The sequence below is a fragment of the Pongo pygmaeus genome, chromosome 5 (genome assembly GCF_028885625.2).
Source record: "Pongo pygmaeus isolate AG05252 chromosome 5, NHGRI_mPonPyg2-v2.0_pri, whole genome shotgun sequence".
Classification (NCBI taxonomy): Eukaryota; Metazoa; Chordata; class Mammalia; order Primates; family Hominidae; genus Pongo; species Pongo pygmaeus.
In genome coordinates this window covers 131,410,817-131,432,713 of record NC_072378.2, presented here as the reverse complement: position 1 = coordinate 131,432,713, position 21,897 = coordinate 131,410,817, and the positions used below count along the sequence as shown (strand labels likewise).

The 21,897-nt window shown below is 39.3% G+C and overlaps 1 protein-coding gene across 4 annotated transcripts in view; it reads left to right on the top strand.

Moving 5' to 3' along the window:
* EPB41L2 (erythrocyte membrane protein band 4.1 like 2) overlaps positions 1-21,897 on the top strand; it is a 291,214-nt gene that overhangs the window by 28,176 nt on the left and 241,141 nt on the right. For all 4 annotated transcript variants that reach the window (XM_054492768.2, XM_054492752.2, XM_054492767.2 and 1 more), the window contains exons 3-4: positions 16,688-16,866; positions 18,112-18,162. The gene's annotated coding sequence lies outside the window, so the exon portion shown is untranslated. The remainder of the gene's footprint in view (positions 1-16,687; positions 16,867-18,111; positions 18,163-21,897) is intronic.

The window sequence follows — 21,897 nt, the reverse complement described above, 5'->3', positions numbered from 1 at the left end:
TGGGTTCACGCCATTCTCCTGCCTCAGCCTCCCAAGTAGCTGGGACTACAGGCGCACGCCACCATGCCTGGCTAAATTTTTGTATTTTTAGTACAGTCGGGGTTTCATTGTGTTAGCCAGGATGGTCTCGATCTGTTGACCTCGTGATCCGCCCGCCTCGGCCTCCCAAAGTGCTGGGATTACAGGCTTGAGCCACCACGCCCAGCCTAATCTATTTCTTGTACCTTCATTTCTCTCTCTCTGCCTCTATCTCACATGAAGTCTTTTTCCATGGTAACATATTCTCAGAAATTATAATGAATGTAATGAGAAAAAGAGTAACTCATCATTTCAATGTTTTCTTTGCAAACAGCTTTTCAGTTACAACTCAATGGTATTACACGATGGCGTTTATGTAAACAATTCTTACCCTTCTTACTCTCAGGGACATGGGGATGCTCTTCTCCAGATGTTTACCAAACTCTCCTGCAGATGAGATTTTATGTTATAAAAAAATTTCAGAGTTGAATTAATGAATAAAGAGAAGAGACAGAAGTTGTCTAAAACATTCAAGTTTATAAAGACATTTACAGAATGTCCTGGAGTCCTTCAGCTCTACTGTGATGAAATTCCCTTCCACATCTCTCACATAAAGACAACTTGCCTCAAAGTGAAGAGACTTTTGTGATTAATACTCTGTCTTCATTCAGAAAGGAATTTCCTTATCCCTAAGTGCTAAGTGGTTGAGGATCTCATCTTACCCAATTTTTGTTCCTTGCCTCACTGTGTGTATGTGTGTGTGTGTGTGTGTGTGTGTGTGTGTGTGTGGTCAGAGACTGGCACCTTGCTTTTCCTCCCTGCCTTCCAATTTGACTGAGGACTTCTAGGAGCTTCCCTTTCCTTCCCTGTTTCCTTAGGGAATCTTCAATAGCTAGAAGGCTACATTTTGAGGAGTTGTTTTCCTATGGGCTATAGTTGAATATCAGAGTCAATTTTCATGAAGAAGCAATGTTGCCCAAGAAAATATGTCCTACAGCATAAGCAAATGGAAAAACATTCCATCCTCATGGATAGGAAGAATCAATATTGTGAAAATGGCCATACTGCCCAAAGTAATTTATAGATTCAATGCTATTCCCATCAAGATACTTGATATTCTTCACAGAATTAGAAAAAACTACTTTAAATTTCATATGGAATCAAAGAAGACCCCATATAGCCAAGACAATCCTAAGCAAAAAGAACAAAGCCAGAAGCATCATACTACCTGACTTCAAACTATACTACAAGGCTACAGTAACCAAAACAGCATGGTACTGGTACCAAAACAGACATATAGACAAGTGGAACAGAGCAGAGACCTCAGAAATAACACCACACATCTACAGCTATCTGATCTTTGACAAACCTGACAAAAACAAGCAATGGGAAAAGGATTTCCTATTCAATAAATAGTGCTGGGAAAACTGGCTAGCCATACGCACAAAACTAAAACTGGACCCCTTTCTTACACCTTATACAAAAATTAACTCAAGATGGATTAAAGACTTAAATGTAAAACCCAAAACCATAAAACCCCTAGAAGAAAACCTAGGCAATACCATTCAGGACACAGGCATGGGCAAAGGCTTCATGACAAAAATGCCAAAAGCAATTGCAACAAAAGTAAAAACTGACAAATGGAGTCTAGTTAAACTAAAGAGCTTCTGCACAGCAAAAGAAACTATCATCAGAGAGAACAGGCAACCTACAGAATGGGAGAAAATTTTGGCAATCTACCCATCTGACAAAGGCCTAATATCCAGAATTTACAAGGAACTTAAACAAATTTACAAGAAAAAAGCAAACAACTGCATCAAAAAGTGGTCAAAGGATATGAACAAACACTTCTCAAAAGAAGACATTTATGTGGCCAACAAACACATGAAAAAAAGCTCAACATCACTGATCATTAGAGAAATGCTACTCAAAACCACAATGAGATACCATCTCATGCCAGTCAGAATGGCAATTATTAAAAAGTCAAGAAACAATAGATGCTGGGGAGGCTGAAATAGGAATGCTTTTACACTATTGGGAATGTAAATTAGTTCAACTATTATGGAAGACAGTATGGTGATTCCTCAAGGATCTTGGACCAGAAATATGATGTCACCCAGTAATCCCATTACTGGTTATATACCAAAAGGAATATAAATCATTCTACTATAAAGACACATGCACACATATGTTTATTGTAGCACTATTTGCAATAGCAAAGTCATGGAACCAACCCAAATGCCCATCAATGATAGACTGGATAAAGAAAATGTGGCACATATACACCACGAAATACTATGCAGCCATAAAAAAGGATGAGTTCATGTCCTTTGCAGGGACACAGATGAAGCTAGAAGCCATCATCCTCAGCAAACTAACACAGTAACAGAAAACCAAACACCGCATGTTCTCACTTATAAGTGGGAGTTGAACAATGAGAATACATGGACACAGGTAGGTGAATGACACACACCAGGGCCTGTTAGGGGTTGTGGGGTGAGGGAAGGAAACTAAGAGGACAGGTCAAAAGGTGCAGCAAACCACCATGGCACAGGTATACCTATGTAACAAATCTGTACATTCTGCACATGTATCCCAGAGCTTAAAATTAAAAAAAAAAAAAGGAAATATTAAGAAAAAAGAATATGTGTCCCATAGGCATATGGATAAATACACAGTTGAGCTACATTGTGGCTCTCCAATCATTCATTTGTTAGTTTAACATGTATGTATCTATTTATCAAATGACTGCTATATCCTATGCACTATTTTACAGACTAGGTATTAAGGACTCTTATTCTAGTCCTTAATAGAGTCTATTATAGTCTAAACTATATGGAGTGATATATCCAAGAAACATCCAAGAAAAAATAGTAAAGCAGAGAAGGCAGAGTAAGGAAGAATGGTTATGCTATGTTAGATAGGGTGGTGAGAGAAGGCTTCTCTGAGGAGATAACATTTTAATAAAGACCTGAAAGAGGCCAGGCACGGTGGCTCATGACTGTAATCCCAGCACTTTGGGAGGCTGAAGCAGGAGGATCACTTGTGGTCAGGAGTTTGACACCAGCCTGGCCAACATGGTGAAACCCTGTCTCTACTAAAAATACAAAAATTAGCCGGGCATGGTGCTGAGCACCTGTAATCCCAGCTACTCAGGAGGCTGGGGCAGGAGAATCTCTGGAACCCAGGAGGTGGAGGTTGCAATGAGCTGAGATCATGCCACTGCACTCCAGCCTGGGTGACAGAGTAAGATTCCATGTCAAAAAAGAAAAAAAAAGAAAGAAAAACCTGAAGGAGAAGAAAGTCTTGCATGAAATCGAGGGAAGAACATTTTAGGCAGAGGATTCGGCAAGTGCAAAGGATCTACCTGAGGTAGTTGTGAATGTGTGTTCCAGGAAGAGCAAGAAGACCAGTGAGGATAGAGTACAATAAAAGAATGGAAGTACATTAGGCAATGAGGACAGAGAAGTGCAGGTGGACAAACCCTATGAAAAAATTGCAAGAACTTCGGTTCTGCTCTAAGTAACATGGAAAGCTACAAGGGATTTGAGCAGATATCTGGCATGATCTGACTTTTATTTGAAAGTTCATGCTGGATACTGTATTGAGAAAAGTCTGAAGGGGATGTGGATGAGAGTAGAAACATCAAAACCAGTTAGGAGGTTATTGCAATAATAGGTGAGAAATGAGGGTTGTTTAGAACAAGATAAGAGCGGTAGAGATGATGAAAGGAAATATATCTGGAAATATTGTGAAGGTCAAGTTAATAAGCCAATGTCTATGGATACAATAAGGGATGAGCAAAAAAATAGTGTTGAGATGACTGGGTCTTATTGAAGTGTTGCATTGTCAATCTCCAAATGAAATCTATACTATCAATAATGCTTATGATTACAGATGAGAAAACAGAAGTTCAGAGAGGTTAGGTAATTCATCTACAGTCACACAGGGTGCAGGAGGAGGAAGCAAGGCTTAAACCCAGATCTATTTGATCAGAATCCATACTTTTAAACAGTACTACTTAATAACACACTTTTTAAAGAAAACTTTTATTTTAAGTTAAGGATTACATGTGCAAATTTGTTATATAGGAAAGTTGTGTCATGGGATTTGTTGTATAGATTATGTCATAACCCATAATCTATGGGTACCTATTAGTTATTTTTCCTGATCCTCTCTCTTCTCCCACACTCCACCCTCCAATAGGCCTCAGTGTGTGTTGTTTCCATCTATGTGTCCATGTATTCTCATCATTTAACTCCCACTTATAAGTGAGAACATGCAGTATTTGGTTTTCTCTTCCTGTGTTAGTTTGCTAAGGATAATGGCCTCTAGCTCCATGCATATTTCTGCAAAGAACACATCATTCTTTTTATGGCTGCATAGTATTCCGTGGTGTATATGTACCAAATTTTCTTTATCCAGTCTACTATTGATGGGCATTTAGGTTGATTCTATGTCTTTGCTATTGTGAATAGTGCTGCAATGAACATATGGATGCATGTTTGTTTATAATAGAATGATTTATATTTCTTTGGGTATATACTCAGTAATGGGATTGCTGGTTGAATGATATTCCTGTTTTTAGGCCTTTGAGAAATCACCACACTGTCTTCCACAGTGGTTGAACTAATTTACACTCCTACCAACAATGTATAAGCGTTCCTTTATCTCCACAACCTCACAAGTGCCTGTTATTTTTTGGTGTTTTATAATAGCCATTCTGACTAGTATAAGATGGTATCTCATTGTGGTTTTGATTTGCATTCCTCTAATGATCAGTGATGCTAAGCTTTTTTTCATATGACTGTTGGCCTCATCTATGTCTTCTTTTGAGAAGTGTTCATGCCCTTTGCCCACTTTTTAATGGGGTTGCTTTTTTTTCTTGTAAATTTAAGTTCTTTATGAATGCTAGACATTAGACCTATGTCAGATGTGTAGTTTGCAAATTTTTTCTCCCATTCTGTAGGTTGTCTGTTCACTCTGTTGATAGTTTATTTTGCTGTGCATAAGTTCTTTAGTTTAATTAGCTCCCATTTGTTAATTTTTGCTTTTGTTGCAATTGCTTTTGGCATCTTCATCATCAAATCTTTGCCTGTTCCTATGTCCACAATGGTATAGCCCAGATTGTCTTCCAGGGTTTTTATTTTGGAGTTTTACATTTCAGTCTTTAATCCATCTTGTGTTAATTTTTGTATATGGTGTAAGGAAGGGATCCAGTTTCACTCTTCTGCATATGTCTGGCCAGTTATCACAGTACCATTTATTGAATAGGGAATCCTTTCCTCATTGTGTGTTTTTGTCAGGTTTGTCAAAGATCAGCTAGTTGTAGGTGTGCAGCCTTAGTTCTGGGTTCTCTATCCTGTTCCATTGGTCTATGTTTTTGTACCAGTACCATGCTGTTTTGATTACTGTAGACCTGTAGCATAGTTTGAAGCTGGGTAGGGTGATGTCTCCAGCTTTGTTCTTTTTACTTAGTATCGCCTTGGCTATTTGGGCTCTTTTTTTGGTTCCATATGAATTTTAAAATAGTTTTTTCTAGTTCTGTGAAAAAATGTCATTGATAGTTTAATAGGAATAGCACTGAATCTATGAATTGCTTTGGGCAGAATGGCCATTTTAATGACATTGATCCTTCGTATCCGTGAGCATAGAATGTTTTTCCATTTGTTTGTGCCATCTCTGATTTCTTTGAGCAGTGTTTTGCAGTTCTTGTTGTAGAGATCTTTCACCTCCCTGGTTAGCTGTATTCCTAGGTATTTTATTTTGAGTGTGTGGCAATTGTGAATGGGATTTCATTCCGATTTGGCTCTCAGCTTGACTGTTGTTGGTGTATAGGAGGGCTAGTAATTTTTGCACATTGATTTAGTATCCTGAAATTTTGCTGAAGTTATTTGTCAGCTTAAGGAGCTTTTGGACCAAGACTATGGGGTTTTCTGAATATAGGATCATGTCTGAAAACAGGAATAGTTCGACTTCCTCTCTTCCTATTTGGATACTATTTCTTTCTTTCTTTTGCCTGATTGTCTTGTGCTGGTTTTCAAGGAAAATGCTTCTAGCTTTTGCCCATTCAGTATGATGTTGGCTGTGGGCACTTATTATTTTGAGGTACGTCCTTTCGATACCTAGTTTATTGAGAGTTTTTAACATGAAGTGGTGTTAAATTTTATCAAAAGCATTTTCTGCATCTATTGAGACAATTATGTGGGTTTTGTCTTTAGTTCTGTTTATGTGATGAATCATATTTATCAATTTGTTTATGTTGACCCAACCTTGCATCTCATAGATAAAGACTACCTTGTCATGGTGGAAAAACTTTTTGATGTGCTGCTGGATTAGGTTTGCCAGTATTTTGTTGAGAATTTTTGCATCAATGTTCATCAAGGATATTGGCCTGAAGTTTCTTTTTTTGTTGTCTCCCCCAGGTTGGTATCAGGATAATACTGGCCTCACAGAATGAGTCTGGAAACAATCCCTCCTTCTCAATTTTTTGGACTAGTTTAAGCAGGAATGGCATCAGCTCTTCTTTGTACATCTGGTAAAATTCAGCTGTGAATCTGTCTGGTTCTGAGAATTTTTTGGTTGGTAGCTTATTTATTACTGACTCAATTTCAGAGCTCATTATTGGTGTGTTTGCAGATTCAATTTCTTCCTTGTTCAGTCTTGGAAGGTTTTATATGTCCAGAAATCTATCCATTTCTGCTAGATTTTCTGGTTTATGTGCTCAGAGGTGTTCATAATATTCTCTGATGGTTATTTGTATGTCTGTTGGATCAGTGGTAACATCCCCCCTTGACATTTCTGGTTGTGTTTCTGTGAATCTTTTCTCTTTTCTTCTTTCTTAGTTTTTCTAGTGGTCTATATTATTAATTTTTTCAAAAAACCAGTTCCTGGATTCATTGATCTTTTGAATAGTTTTGTGTGTCTCAACCTCCTTCAATTCAGCTCTCATTTTGATTCTTTCTTCTCTTTTGCTAGCTTGGGATTGGTTTGCTCTTAGTTCTCTATTTCTTTTAGTTGTGATGTAATAATAGGTTGCCAAATTGAGATCTTTCTAACCTTTTCTTTTTCTTTTTCTTTTTTTTTTTTTGAGACAGGGTCTCACCCTGTCACCCAGGCTGGAGTGCAGTGGTGCAATCTTGGCTCACTGTAACCTCTACCTCCCCAGTTCAAGCAATCCTCATGCCTCATCCTCCCGAGTGGCTGGGACTGCAGGTGTACCCCACCATGCCCAGCTAATTTTTGTATTTTTAGTAGAGGTGGGTTTTGCCTTATTGGCCAGGCTGGTCTCAAACTCCTGACCTTAGGTGATTCACTCACCTTGGCCTCCCAAAATGCTGGGATAACAGGTGTGAGGCACCATGCCCAGCCCTTTCTAACTTTTTTATTGGTCATTTAGTGCCATAAATTTCCCTCTTAGCACTGCCTTAGCTGTGTCCCAGAGATTCTGGTGTGTTGTTTCTTTGTCTTCTTTAGTTTCAAAGAACTTCTTGATGTCTGCCGTAATTTTATTATTTACCCAAAAGTCATTCAGAAGCAGGTTATTCAATTTCCAAGTAATTGTATGGTTCTGAGGGAATTTCTTGGTCTTGATTTCTAATTTGTTTGTGCTGTGGTCCAAGAGATTGTTTGTTATGATTTCAGTTTTTTTGCATTTGCTGAGGAGGGTTTACTTCTGATTATGTGATCGATTTTAGAATAAGTGCCAAGTGGCAGTGAGAAGAATGTATATTCCGTTGTTTTGGAATGGAGAGTTCTGTAGACGTCTATCAGGTCCATTTGATCCAGTGCTGAGTTCAGGTCCTGAATATCTTTGTTAATTTTCTATCTTCATGATCTGTCTAATATTGACAGTGGGGTGTTAAAGTCTCCCATTATTGTGGGAGTCTACATCTCTTTGAAGGTCTCTAAGAACTTGCTTTATGAATCTGGGTGCTCTTGTGTTGGGTATATATATATATTTAGGATAGTTAGATTTTCTTGTTGAATTGAACTCTTCACCATTAGGTAATGACCTTCTTTGTGTTTTTGATCTTTGTTGGTTTAAAGTCTGTTTTGTCTGAAAGTAGGATTTCAACCTCTGCTTTTTTCTGTGTTTCAATTTGCTTGGTAGATGTTTATGCATCCCTTTATTTTGAGTGTACGTGTGTCACTGCATGTGAGATATGCAAGCTGGATAAAGCACCAAGACCTGTTGGTGTGCTGTCTTCAAGAGACTGGATAAAGTAGACAGCATACCAGCGGGTCTCCATTCTTTATCCAGTGTGCCACTCCATGTCTTTTAATTGGGGCATTTAGCCAATTTACATTCAAGGTTAGTATTGATATATGTGGATTTGTTCTGTTCATCATGATGTTATCTGGTTATTTTGCAGACTTGTTTACATGGTTGCTTTATAGTGTCACTGATCTGTGTACTTCAGTGTGTTTTTGTAGAGGCTGGTAACAGTCTTTCCTTTCAATGTTTAGTGCTTTCTTCAGGAGCTCTTGTAAGGCAGGTTTAATGGCAATGAATTCCTTGAGCATTTGCTTTTTTGAAAAGGATCTTATTTCTTCCTCACTTAAGAAATTCTAGGTTGGAATTTTTCTTTTTTCTTTTTTTTTTTTTTGAGACAGAATGTTGCTGTCACCTGGGCTGGAGTGCAGTGGTGCAATCTTGGCTTACTGCAACCTCTGCCTCCCGGGTTGAAGCAATTCTCCTGCCGCAGCCTCCCTAGTAGCTGGGATTACAGGTGCATACCACCACACCTGGCTAATTTTGTATTTGTAGTAGAGACAGGGTTTCACCATGTTGGTCAGGCTGATCTCGAACTCCTGACGTCAGGTGATCTGCCTGCCTCAGCCTCCCAAAGTGCTGGGATTGCAGGCATGAGCCACCATGCCCAGCCTCTTTTCTTTAAGAACGTTGAATATTGGCCCCAGTCTTTTCTGGCTTGTAGGGTTTCAGCTGAGAGGCCTGCTGTTTGTCTGATGGACTTCCCTTTGTAGCTGTCTTTAAGATTTTTTTTCTTATATTCACTTTTTTATTCAGAATTTAAAAACTATAATCAGAGGCACTTAATGGTCACATTCTTACTTTTTAAAATTTATGTTATATAGCTGTTAAATGCTTGTGTTAAAAAAGTTATAAAATTTCAAGCATACCCCAAAGCAGACAGAGTAGTATAATGACACCCATATATTCGTCATGCACTTGAACAATTAATGTCTTGTCAAGTCTTGTTTCTTCTGTCCCCTATCTATCCTTCTATCTTTTTTTTATATATACTTTAAGTTCTAGGGTACAGATTTGTTACATATGTATACATGTGCCATGTTGGTGTGCTGCACCCATTAACTCGTCATTTACATTAGGTATATCTCCTAATGCTATCCCTACCACCTCCCCCCACCCCACGACAGGCCTCGGTGTATGATGTTCCCCATCCTGTGTCCAAGTGTTCTCATTATTCAATTCCCACTAATGAGTGAGAATACGCGGTGTTTGGTTTTCTGTCCTTGTGATTGTTTGCTCAGAATGATGGTTTCCAGCTTCATTAATGTCCCTACAAAGGACATGAACTCATCCTTTTTGATGGCTGAATAGTATTCCATGGTGTGCCACATTTTCTTAATCCAATCTATCATTGATGGACATTTGGGTTGGTTCCAAGTCTTTGCTATTGTGAATAGTGCCGCAATAAACATACATGTGCATGTGTCTTTATAGCAGCATGATTTATAATCCTTTGGGTATACGCCCAGCAATGGGATGGCTGGGTCAAATGGTATTTCTAGTTCTAGATCCTTGAGGAATCACTGCACTGTCTTCCACAATGGTTGAACTAGTTTACAGTCTCACCAATGTGTAAAAGTGTTCCTATTTCTCCACATCTTCTCCAGCATCTGTTGTTTCCTGACTTTTTAATGATCACCATTCTAACTGGTGTGAGATGGTATCTCACTGTGGTTTTGATTTGCATTCTCTGATGGCCGGTGATGATGAGCATTTTTTCATGTGTCTGTTGGCTGCATAACTGTCTTCTTTGGAAACGTGTCTGTTCATATCCTTTGCCCACTTTTTGATGGGGTTGATTTTTTCTTGTAAACTTGTTTAATTTCTTTGTAGATTCTGGATATTAGCCCTTTGTCAGATTAGTAGATTGCAAAAATTTTCTCCCATTCTGTAGGTTGCCTGTTCACTCTGATGGTGGTTTCTTTTGCTGTGCAGAAGCTCTTTAGTTTAATTAGATCCCATTTGTCAATTTTGGCTTTTGTTGCCATTGCTTTTGGTGTTTTAGACATGAAGTCCTTGCCCATGCCTATGTCCTGAATGGTATTGCCTAGGTTTTCTTCTAGGGTTTTTATGGTTTTAGGTCTAACATTTAAGTCTTTTATCCAACTTGAATTAATTTTTGTATAAGGTGTAAGGAAGGGATCCAGTTTCAGCTTTCTACATATGGCTAGCCAGTTTTCCCAGCACTATTTATTAAACAGGGAATCCTTTCCCCATTTCTTGTTTTTGTCAGGTTTGTCAAAGAGCAGATGGTTCTAGATGTGTGGTATTATTTCTGAGGGCTCTGTTCTGTTCCATTGATCTATATCTCTGTTTTGGTACCAGTACCATGCTGTTTTGGTTACTGTAGCCTTGTAGTATAGTTTGAAGTCAGGTAGCGTGATGCCTCCAGCTTTGTTCTTTTGGCTTAGGATTGTCTTGGCGATGTGGGCTCTTTTTTGGTTCCATATGAACTTTCAAGTAGTTTTTTCCAATTCTGTGAAGAAAGTCATTTGTAGCTTGATGGGGATGGCATTGAATCTATAAATTACCTTGGGCAGTATGGCCATTTTCATGATATTGATTCTCCCTATCCATGAGCATAGAATGTTTTTCCATTTGTTTGTGTCCTCTTTTATCTTGTTGAGCAGTGGTTTGTAGTTCTCCTTGAAGAGGTCCTTCACGTCCCTTGTAAGTTGGATTCCTAGGTATTTTATTCTCTTTGAAGCAATTGTGAATGGGAGTTCTCTCATGATTTGGCTCTCTGTCTGTTACTGATGTATAGGAATGCTTGTGATTTTTGCACATTGATTTTGTATCCTGTGACTTTGCTGAAGTTGCTTATCAGCTTAAGGAGCTTTTGGGCTGAGACAATGGGGTTTTCTAAATATACAATCATGTCATCTGCAAACAGGGACAATTTGACTTCCTCTTTTCCTAATTGAATATGTTTATTTCTTTCTCATGCCTGATTGCCCTGGCCAGAACTTCCAACGCTATGTTGAATAGGAGTGGTGAGAGAGGGCATCCCTGTCTTGTGCCAGTTTTCAAAGGGAATGCTTCCAGTTTTTGCCCATTCAGTATGATATTGGCTGTGGGTTTGTCATAGATGGCTCTTATTATTTTGAGGTATGTCCCATCAATACCTAATTTATTGAGAGTTTTTAGCATGAAGGGCTCTTGAATTCTGTCAAAGGCCTTTTCTGCATCTATTGAGATAATCAGGTGGTTTTCTTCCTTGGTTCTGTTAATATGATGGATTACATTTATTGATTTGTGTATGTTGAACTAGACTTGCATCCCAGGGATGAAGCCAATTTGATCATGGTGGATAAGTTTTTGATGTGCTGCTGGATTCAGTTTGCCGGGATTTTATTGAGGATTTTTACATCGATGTTTATCAGGGATATTGGTCTAAAATTCTCTTTTTTGTTCTGTCTCTGCCAGGCTTTGGTATCAGAATGATGCTGGCCTCATAAAATTAGTTAGGAAGTATTCCCTCTTTTTCTGTTGATTGGAATAGTTTCAGAAGGAATGGTACCAGCTCCTCTTTGTACCTCTGGTAGAATTAGGCTGTGAATCTATCTGGTCCTGGACTTTTATGGTTGGTAGGCTATTCATTATTGCCTCAATTTCAGAGCATGTTATTGGTCTATTTAGGGATTCAACTTCTTCCTGGTTTAGTCTTGGGTGGGTATATGTGTCCAGGAATTTATCCATTTCTTCTAGATTTTCTAGTTTATTTGCATAGAGGTGTTTATAGTATTCTCTGATGGTAGTTTGTATTTCTGTAGCATCGGTGGTGATATCCCCTTTATCATTTTTTATTGCATCTGTTTGATTCTTCTCTCTTTTCTTCTTTATTAGTCTTGCTAGCGGTCTATCAATTTTGTTGATCTTTTTAAAAAACCAGCTCCTGGATTCATTAATTTTTGAAGGGTTTTTTGTCTCTCTATCTCTTTCAGTTCTGCTCTGATCTTAGTTATTTCTTGCCTTCTGCTAGCTTTTGAATGTGTTTGCTTTTGCTTTTCTAGTTCTTTTAATTGTGATGTTAGGGTGTCAATTTTGGATCTTTCCTGCTTTCTCTTGTGGGCATTTAGTGCTATAAATTTCCCACTACAGAATGCTTTAAATGTGTCCCAGAGATTCTGGTATGTTATGTCTTTGTTCTCATTGGTTTCAAAGAACATCTTTATTTCTGCCTTCATTTCGTTATGTACCCAGTAGTCATTCAGGAGCAGGTTGTTGAGTTTCCCTGTAGTTGAGTGGTTTTGAGTGAGTTTCTTAATCCTGAGTTCTAGTTTGATTGCACTGTGGTCTGAGAGACAGTTTGTTATAATTTCTGTACTTTTACATTTGCTGAGGAGTGCTTTACTTCCAACTATGTGGTCATTTTTGGGATAAGTGTGATGTGGTGCTGAGAAGAATGTATATTCTGTTGATTTGGGGTGGAGAGTTCTGTAGATGTCTATTAGGTCTGCTTGGTACAGAGCTGAGTTCAATTCCTGGATATCCTTGTTAATGTTCTGTCTGGTTTCTCCGTCTAATGTTGACAGTGGGGTGTTAAAGTCTCCCATTATTATTGTGTGGGAGTCTAAGTTTCTTTGTAGGTCTCTAAGGACTTGCTTTATGAATCTGGGTGCTCCTGTATTGGGTGCATATATATTTAGGACTGTTAGCTCTTCTTGTTGCATTGATCCCTTTACCATTATGTAATGGCCTTCTTTGTCTCTTCTGATCTTTGTTGGTTTAAAGTCTGTTTTTATGAGAGACTAGGATTGCAACCCCTGCTTTTTTTGTTTTCCATTTGCTTGGTAGATCTTCCTCCATCCTTTTATTTTGAGCCTATGTGTGTCTCTGCACATGAGCTGGGTCTCCTGAATACAGCACACTGATGGGTCTTGACTCTTTACCCAATTTGCCAGTCTGTGTCTTTTAATTGGAGCATTTAGCCCATTTACATTTAAGGTTAATATTGCTATGTGTGAATTTGATCCTGTCATTATGATGTTAGCTGGTTATTTTGCTTGTTAGTTGATGCAGTTTCTTCCTAGCATCAATGGTCTTCACAATTTGGCATGTTTTTGCAGCGGCTGGTACTGGTTGTTCCTTTCCATGTTTAGCACTTCCTTCAGGAGCTCTTGTAAGGCAGGCCTGGTGGTGACAAATCTCTCAGCATTTGCTTGTCTGTAAAGGATTTTATTTCTCCTTCGCTTATGAAGCTTAGTTTGGCTGGATATGAAATTCTGGGTTGAAAATTCTTTTCTTGAAGAATGTTGAATATTGGCCTTGACTCTCCTCTGGCTTGTAGAGTCTCTGCCAAGAGATCCGCTGTTGGTCTGATGGGCTTCCCTTTGTGGGTAACCTGACCTTTCTCTCTGACTGCCCTTAACATTTTTTCCTTCATTTCAACTTTGGTGAATCTGACAATTATATGTCTTGGAGTTGCTCTTCTCAAGGAGTATCTTTGTGGCATTCTCTGTATTTCCTGAATTTGAATGTTGGCCTGCCTTGCTAGTTGGGGAAGTTCTCCTGGATAATATCCTGAAGAGAGTTTTCCAACTTGGTTCCATTCTCCTCATCACTTTCAGGTACACCAATCAAATGTAGATTTGGTCTTTTCACATAGTCCCATATTTCTTGGAGGCTTTGTTCACTTCTTTTTACTCTTTTTTTCTCTAAACTTCTCTTCTTGCTTCATTTCATTCATTTGATCTTCAATCACTGATACCCCTTCTTCCAGTTGATTGAATGGGCTACTGAAGCCTGTGCATGTGTCACGTAGTTCTCGTGCCATGGTTTTCAGCTCCATCAGGTCATTTAAGGCCTTCTCTACACTGTTTATTCTATTTAGGCATTCATCTAATCTTTTTTCAAGGTTTTTAGCTTCTTTGTGATGGGTTCGAACGTCCTCCTTTAGCTCAGAGAAGTTTGTTATTACTGGTCATCTGAAGCCTTCTTCTCTCAACTTGTCAAAGTCATTCTCTGTCCAGCTTTGTTCCATTGCTGGTGAGGAGCTGCATTCCTTTGGAGAAGAAGAGGCGCTCTGATTTTTAGAATTTTTAGCTTTTCTGCTCTGGTTTCTCCCCATTTTTGTGGTTTTATCTACCTTTGGTCTTTGATGATCGTGACGTACAGATGGGGTTTTGGTGTGGATGTCCTTTCTATTTGTTAGTTTTCCCCCTAACAGTCAGGACCCTCAGCTGCAGGTCTGTTGGAGTTTGCTGAAGGTCCACTCCAGACCCTGTTTGCCTGGGTATCAGCAGTGGAGGCTGCAGAACAGCAAATATTGCAGAACGACAAATGTTGCTTCCTGATCGTTCTTCTGGAAGCTTTGTCTCAGAGGGGAACCCGGCTGTATGAGGTGTCAGTTGGCCCCTACCAGGAAGTGCCTCCTAGTTAGGCTACTTGGGGGTCAGGGACCCACTTGAGGCAGTCTGTCCGTTCTTAGATCTCAAACTCCATGCTGGGAGAATCACTTCTCTATTCAAAGCTGTCAGACAGGGACGTTTAAGTCTGCAGAAGTTTCTGCTGCCTTTTGTTCAGCTATGCCCTGCCCTCAGAAGTGGAGTCTACAGGGGCAGGCAGGCCTCCTTGAGCTGTGGTGGGCTCCACCCAGTTTGAGCTTCCCAGCCGCTTTGTTTACCTACTCAAGCCTCAGCAATGGCAGGCGCCCCTCCCCCAGCCTCGCTGCTGCCTTGCAGTTCGATCTCAGACTGCTGTGCTAGCAGTGAGCGAGGCTCTGTGGGCGTGGGACCCTCCGAGCCAGATGCGGGATATAATCTCCTGGTGTGCCATTTGCTAAGAGTGTTGGAAAAGTGCAGTATTAGGGTAGGAGTGACCCAATTTTCCAGGTGCTGTCTGTCATGGCTTCCCTTGGCTAGGAAACGGAATTCCCCGACCCCTCGAGCTTTCCAGGTGAGGTGATGCCTCGCCCTGCTTCGGCTCTCGCTCTGTGGGCTGCACCCACTGTCTGGCACCCACAGTCCAGCAAGCCCCAGTGAGATGAACCCGGTACCTCAGTTGGAAATGCAGAAATCACCCATCTTCTGCGTCACTGATGCTGGGAGCTGTAGACTAGAGCTGTTCCTATTCGGCCATCTTGGAACCTCTCTCTGCCTTTAACATTTTTTCTTTCATTTTGACCTTGGAGAATCTGATGATTACATGTCTTGGGCATGATCTTCTTGTGAAGTATTTTACTGGGGTTTTCTGCGTTTCCTGAATTTGAATGTTCGCCTTTCTAGCTAAGTTGGAGAAGTTCTCATGGATTATATCCTGAAATATGTTTTCCAAGTTGGTTCCATTTTTCCCCATCTCTTTCAGGGACATCAATGAGTCATAGATTTGGTCTCTTTACATAATCCCCTATTTCTCAGAGGTTTTGTTCATTCCTTCTCATTCTTTTTTCTCTATTCTTGTCTGACTGTTTTATTTCAGAAAGGCAGTCTTCAAGCTCTGAGATTCTTTCCTCTGCTTGGTCTATTCTGCTATTAATACTTGTGATTGCATTAATTCTTGTAGTGTGTTTTTCAGCTCTGTTGGGTTGGTTACATTCTTTTCTATACTGGCTATTTTGTCTGTCAGTTTCTGCATTGTTTTATTATGATTCTTAGCTTCCTTGGATTGGGTTTCAACATACTCCTGTAGTTCAGTGATCTTCATTCCTATCCATATTCTGAATTCTATTTCTGTCATTTCAGCCATCTCAGCTCTGTTCAGAATCCTTGCCAGAGAGGCGATGTGGTCATTTGGAGGAAAGAAGTCACTCTGGCTTTTTGAGTTGTAAGGGTTCTTGTGCTGGTTTTTCTCATGTTTGTGGGCTTACGTTACTTTAATCTTTCAAGTTGCTGACCTTTGGATTTTTTAAAAAATTATATTTGATGTCCTTGAGGGTTTGGTTGTGGCATAAGGTGTATTCAACCTCCTGGCCTTGTTTCTGGAAGATTTTAGGGGGCCAGTGCTCAGCTTCCAACTCCTGGACTGCATGCTCTAATTCTGGGGGTGTTGTGCTGGGTCCCAACATTGTTCTCTGACTTCTTGAGGTTAGGAATCCATTGTACTTGAGGGCTGCAGTGCTTCTGAACCACTGGTCACTACACTTCAATGGGTGGTGTCAGGCAAAGTGTTTCCGTGTGGTGACAGTGGGATCCATCTGTGTTTGCATGTGCCAGCAGCAGTGGTAGCAGCAGCTGCAGGACAATGCTAGCAGGTACTGGGATGCTTATCTCCCTGTGGGCATTCACCACAGTTGCAGAAGCAATGCAGCTGCGGGAGTGCAGGGGACCCCTGCTGGTGACTGTGTGCCTGGTCACACTGATGGTGGTGAAATAACACACCTCTTAGATAAATGTAAGAATAATGTTTTAGTTTAACTTTGTTACCTACCTTAGAGATATTTTTTAAAATTAGCAGGAGTCCACTGGGCATGGTGTCATGTGCCTATAATCCCAGCTACTCAGGAGGCTGAGGCAGGAGGATTGTTTGAGACCAGGAGTTTGAGGCCAGCCTCCACAACACAGCAAGACCCCGTCTCAACAACAACAACAACAACAACAACAACAACAACGAAAGTATCAGGAGTCATTGTTAAGGTATATCTGAGCAAAAAAGAAAGCTACATGTACTGAATTATAGAATCTGTTCTGTTTCCTATCATCACTCCTTAAACTCATATATACTAAAGTGTGAACAATGATAGGCATGGGTTATAAGAGTAGAAACAGCTCCTTAACGAGAATGAATTGACTGTAGGTGGAAGGGTGTCTTTCTTCTAGCCCAATTTGTCCAGCCTGATTGATGAGCTTTAAAAAGCTGTCCCCAACCTGGGGACAATATGCTCAATAAATAGTTCTTTCTTTTTTTTCTTTCTTGTCCATTTTGCTTCCTTTTGCCTTTCACCATTGCTGTCAATATGGTTCCACTGTATCTGAGGGTTTAAATTATGAGTCACCTGGCTTCATTCACCCCACACCCTGTTCTTTGATATATTTTCAACTCCCTTTCAATGCACCCTCCAGTTACAGCTCAGCTTAAACTGATCCAGTTTGCTCTTTATTTTTGTACGTCCTGGCCTCAGGCCTTGCTCTGATTCTCAGCTATTGTTTTCATCTCTTTTCCACAGTTCGGGGAATCAGTGAACAGTTTCTCAGGCAACACCACTCTTGATCTATTTATATGCCTTAAGTCCTCCCCTTTCAGCTTTTGTTTTTAAATAGCCCCCCACCCAGATCCATCCTGGCCTTCTGCATTAGTTTGTAAGTCAGTGGATTAAAACTCAGTATGCACTTTCTCACTAACACTGCACAAAACTGTCTGTACCTCAGGCACATCTATAAAAGCAAATGAGAGCATTTTTTTAGCAAAAGAAACATGGGCTTCTGAATAGTATGGCAGACCTGAGTAGTATGAAGATAAAAATGAGCAAATATTGTAAATCTAATGTATCGTATGACTCAGACTAGGGCTCAGTAGATAAGAGGTTTTTCCTTCATCATGACCTGCTGCCAAATAAAATATACTATATACTCTCTTAGCTTTTCCCCTATACTTCAGTCCCTGAAATAAGCACATAATCCTCTTGAGGATGTCTAGTGTTTTAAACTGTTAGTAGCAATGGGAAAATATGAAGTGTATGAGTGTTTGTAAACTTTTATGGACATCCCCTTAGATCATAAAGTGAAAAGCCAGTGTAACATATTGATATCAATGTTGAAAGGGAGAAGCAGAATGGAAGAGATGGGAAAGAAGGTAGGAAACATTTATTGAGTACATAGTTGTAGGGACTTTCAGGTATGATCTCACTTAATCATCTTGTGTTATCTCTTTTCTATACAGAGGAGAACGTCATACTTCTAAGTTGGTGAATCTCACCTAAGTTCTGGCAACTGGTAAGTGGTGGAGCTGAAATTTAAAGCTGATTTTGTCTGACTTCTAAGACTGTAATATTTAATATGTTTAATAGACATAAAAATGTGTATAAATAATATCTGACATTTTTATTAAAATAAACTTTTTTCTGTCTCTCATAATCTTAATTATCTACCTTCTTTACCCAGGTAAACACTATGCCATTGTTCTCCCAGAGTAATTTTATATTGCAATCATAATATGGCAGCCAGGCATGGTGGCTCACCCCTGTAATCCCAGCACTTTGGGAGGCCAAGGCAGGCAGATCACTTAAGGTCAGGAATTCAAGACCAGCCTGGCCAACATGGCGAAATCCCGTCTATACCACAAATACAAAAATTAGCTGGGTGTGGTGGTGGGCACCTGTAGTCCCAGCTACTCTGGAGGCTGAGGCATAAGAATCTCTTGAACCTTGGAGGAGGAGGTTGCAGTGAGCTGAAATTGCACCACTGTACTCCAGCCTGGGCAACAGAGTGAGACTCTATCTCAAAAAAAAAAAATTATAATATGCCTAATTAATATGAGAAATTTGAGTAAAATGGTAATTTAGCTTTGTTTTTCACAGACTTACTTTATAAGGAATTTATAATAAAAATGCCTTTCTAAATGTAACTGTGGTATAATTTCCTCAGTTCTTTAATAGCTTCCAGATGTTTGGATAATTTTGTTTAAAATTTAAATTTGTTTAAAATTGTCGAAGTTATTTGCTGTTTAAATAGTGCTTATAATAAAGTGAGTCTTCTCTCCCCTGTTAGGCTTTATGATGTTGAAAACTTTTTGAAGTCATAACTTCAAAGTAGTTTACATGGTTATAGTCTCATAATAAATACAGGATTATAGACTTTTCTGTGAGATTATAAAGGAAATTAAAAATAAATAATGACAAAGTGACTTCCTGTGTTCATATTCTTCCTTTAAATGTTTACCAATTGGCTGATAAACTTGATAGACTGAAAAGTCTTATTGACATCAAAGGATATTTTCTCTAGGACAAAGGGCCAAGTGCAGTACCTTAATTGTCAACTCACAGATCACTGGCAATAAAGTTAAACAATTTACTTGGACTTCAGATAAAGTGAATGACAATTTGTGCAGTGGGAAGTAAAAAAATCTAGGTTTGTAGTTTGGAGGCATGGACAGCAAAGTTCCCTTTTGTTAACAGTCAGAAGAGTTATTATTTTTTATTTTTTAATTTTTAATTTTTATTTTTTTGAGATGGAGTTTTGCTCTTGTTGCCTAGGCTGTAGTGCAATGGTGCGATCTCAGCTCACTGCAACCTTTGCCTCCTGGGTTCAAGCGATTCTCCTGCCTCAGCCTCCCAAGGAGCTGGGATTACAGGTGCCTGCCACCATGCCTGGCTAATTTTTTTTTTTAGTAGAGACAGGGTTTCACCATGTTGGCCAGTCTGGTCTCAAACTCTTGACCTCAGGTCATCCACCCACCTAGGCCTCCCAAATTGCTGAGATTACAGGCGCAAGCCACTGCGCCTGGCCCAAAACAGTTACTGAAAGGTGAGGAGAAATATGGAACCAACTGAAAAAAGGGTGGAGAAATAGGAATGAGACATTTAAAGACAATGTTTATGCTTTAAATCACTACAGTCTGAAGATTAGAGAAGGGATCTGATTTAAACAACAAAAAACAAAAATGGCTGTGACTGAGGGTGAGAGAAAAACTTTTTAAGTTTTGCTTTCTCTGTTTTAAAAAGAGATAATAACTTAAGGCTGCAGAAAATAGCAACAACAAAAAGGGATAGCTTGAACTTCAGTTAAGTAATAGTATGGCAGAGAGAGTGACACATGGCTGTTGCCATTGTGTGTGTGTGGTAAACTCCTGTGATTACCACACTTTTGGATGGAGCTCTGTTATACAGGTGTGTTCTTTTTATTAGTCATCACCTACCTTCCATATGAATTGGTGCGAGTACAAAAACACACACTTCTTTTATATGACTTACACGTTAGCGCTAAGCCAATAAGAACTGTTGAGAAATAAGACTTAAACCCTCTCATAGTAAACTTGCTTTTCAAGGGTAGCTTTAAAAAAATTAAAAAGAGGCACACATTGTAAATATTATTGCAGTAGAAGATTCCACCTGCTTAGAGACAATACCATTATATTCCAAACAATTGGTTAGATACTTATTTAGAAGTGGTTTTCAGTGGTTTCATCATATTGTTTCCTGGATCTTTTTCATCCTTTCCTCTAGTAATTCTCTTTACTAAAATTGTTTCATGATCCGATAAAAGGACCATGTCATCAGGCTGGAAAAAATAACTTGTTTACTTTTCTCAGCCTATTATTTTTTGCCTTGATTTGTCTTCTATCCCTTTTTCCCTTTCTTTTTCTCTTTTCCTTCTTTCTTTTTTTTTTTTTTGAGACAGGATTTCACTCATTTCACTCTGTCACCCAGACTGGTGTTCAGTAGTATAATCCTAGCTTACTGCAGCCTTGAACTCCTGGGCTCAAGGATCCTCCTGGCTCAGCCTTCCGAGGAGCTAAGACTACAGGCTCGTGCCATCACACCCAGCTAATTTTTATTATTATTTTGTGCGTGTAGGAATGGTGTCTTGCTTTATTGCCCAGGCTAGTCTTGAACTCTGGGTCTCAAGTGATCCTCCTACCTTGGCCTCTGGAAGTGCTGGGATTACAGACATGAGCCACCATGTCCAGCCCCTTTTTTTCTTGATGGATAAAAAGGAGGATATAATAAGGCAGGCCTTCCTTTGCCTACATATGTTCTCCCACAGGCTATGCAACCCACATTCTGTGAGTGAGTTTTTTAAAAATACTTTTTACTTTATAACCTATATTTATTGAGAAATATATTTCTTCACATGTGCATATGTATAAAAACATAATTATGTTATTGCTCTAATTCCTCAACTACTCACAAGAACAATCATATCCCATTCACATTGTTATGTTGAAAATTAAAGAATACATACATTGGAGATGGACATTTCTCCCGCATATTTATTTTAAAGTCCATCATTGATCTCCCTGAATGCAAAGTGAAACTGCTGTTGAAAAACATTAAATAGGCTGGTCGTGGTGGCTCATGCCTGTAATCCCAGCAATTTCAGACGCCGAGGCAGGCAGATCGCTTGAGTTCAGGAATCTGAGACCAGCTTAGGCAACATGGTAAAACCCTGCCTCTTCAAAAATAAAAAATAAAAAAATAGTAAGCCGGGCATGCGGGACATGCTTGTGGTCCCAGCTACTCAGGAGGCTGAGGTGGGAGGATCACTTGAGCCTGGAAGGCGGAGGTTGCAGTGAGCTATGATCTCACCACTACACTCCAGCCTGGGTGACAGTGAGATACTGTTGCAAAAACGAAAGAAAAGTAAAGTAAAAAGAAGCAAATTTGGTTTTCAAAATTAAGGGCTGGATAAAAATATTTGACATTTAATATTGAAAACCAAGCTTGCTTCTTTAAAAAAATTTTTTCAGAAATGAAAATGAAAGTTGGTAATTACTTAGGTAACAGTAATTAACAGGTTGGAGTTAAGGAGATAGGCCAATCCTATCAAACCTAATGTTAAGGTTAGTATATGCATTATTTTTAAATGGATTTAATATTTTAATACAATTTGAAATACACACAGAGTGAGTAGTTTAATTCTTTCTGCTAGGAAGGCCTACGATAAAAGCAGAGAAATGCTGCTACTTAGAGTTGGTATAGACGCATATTTTTTCCTTAGCATTTTTTTTTT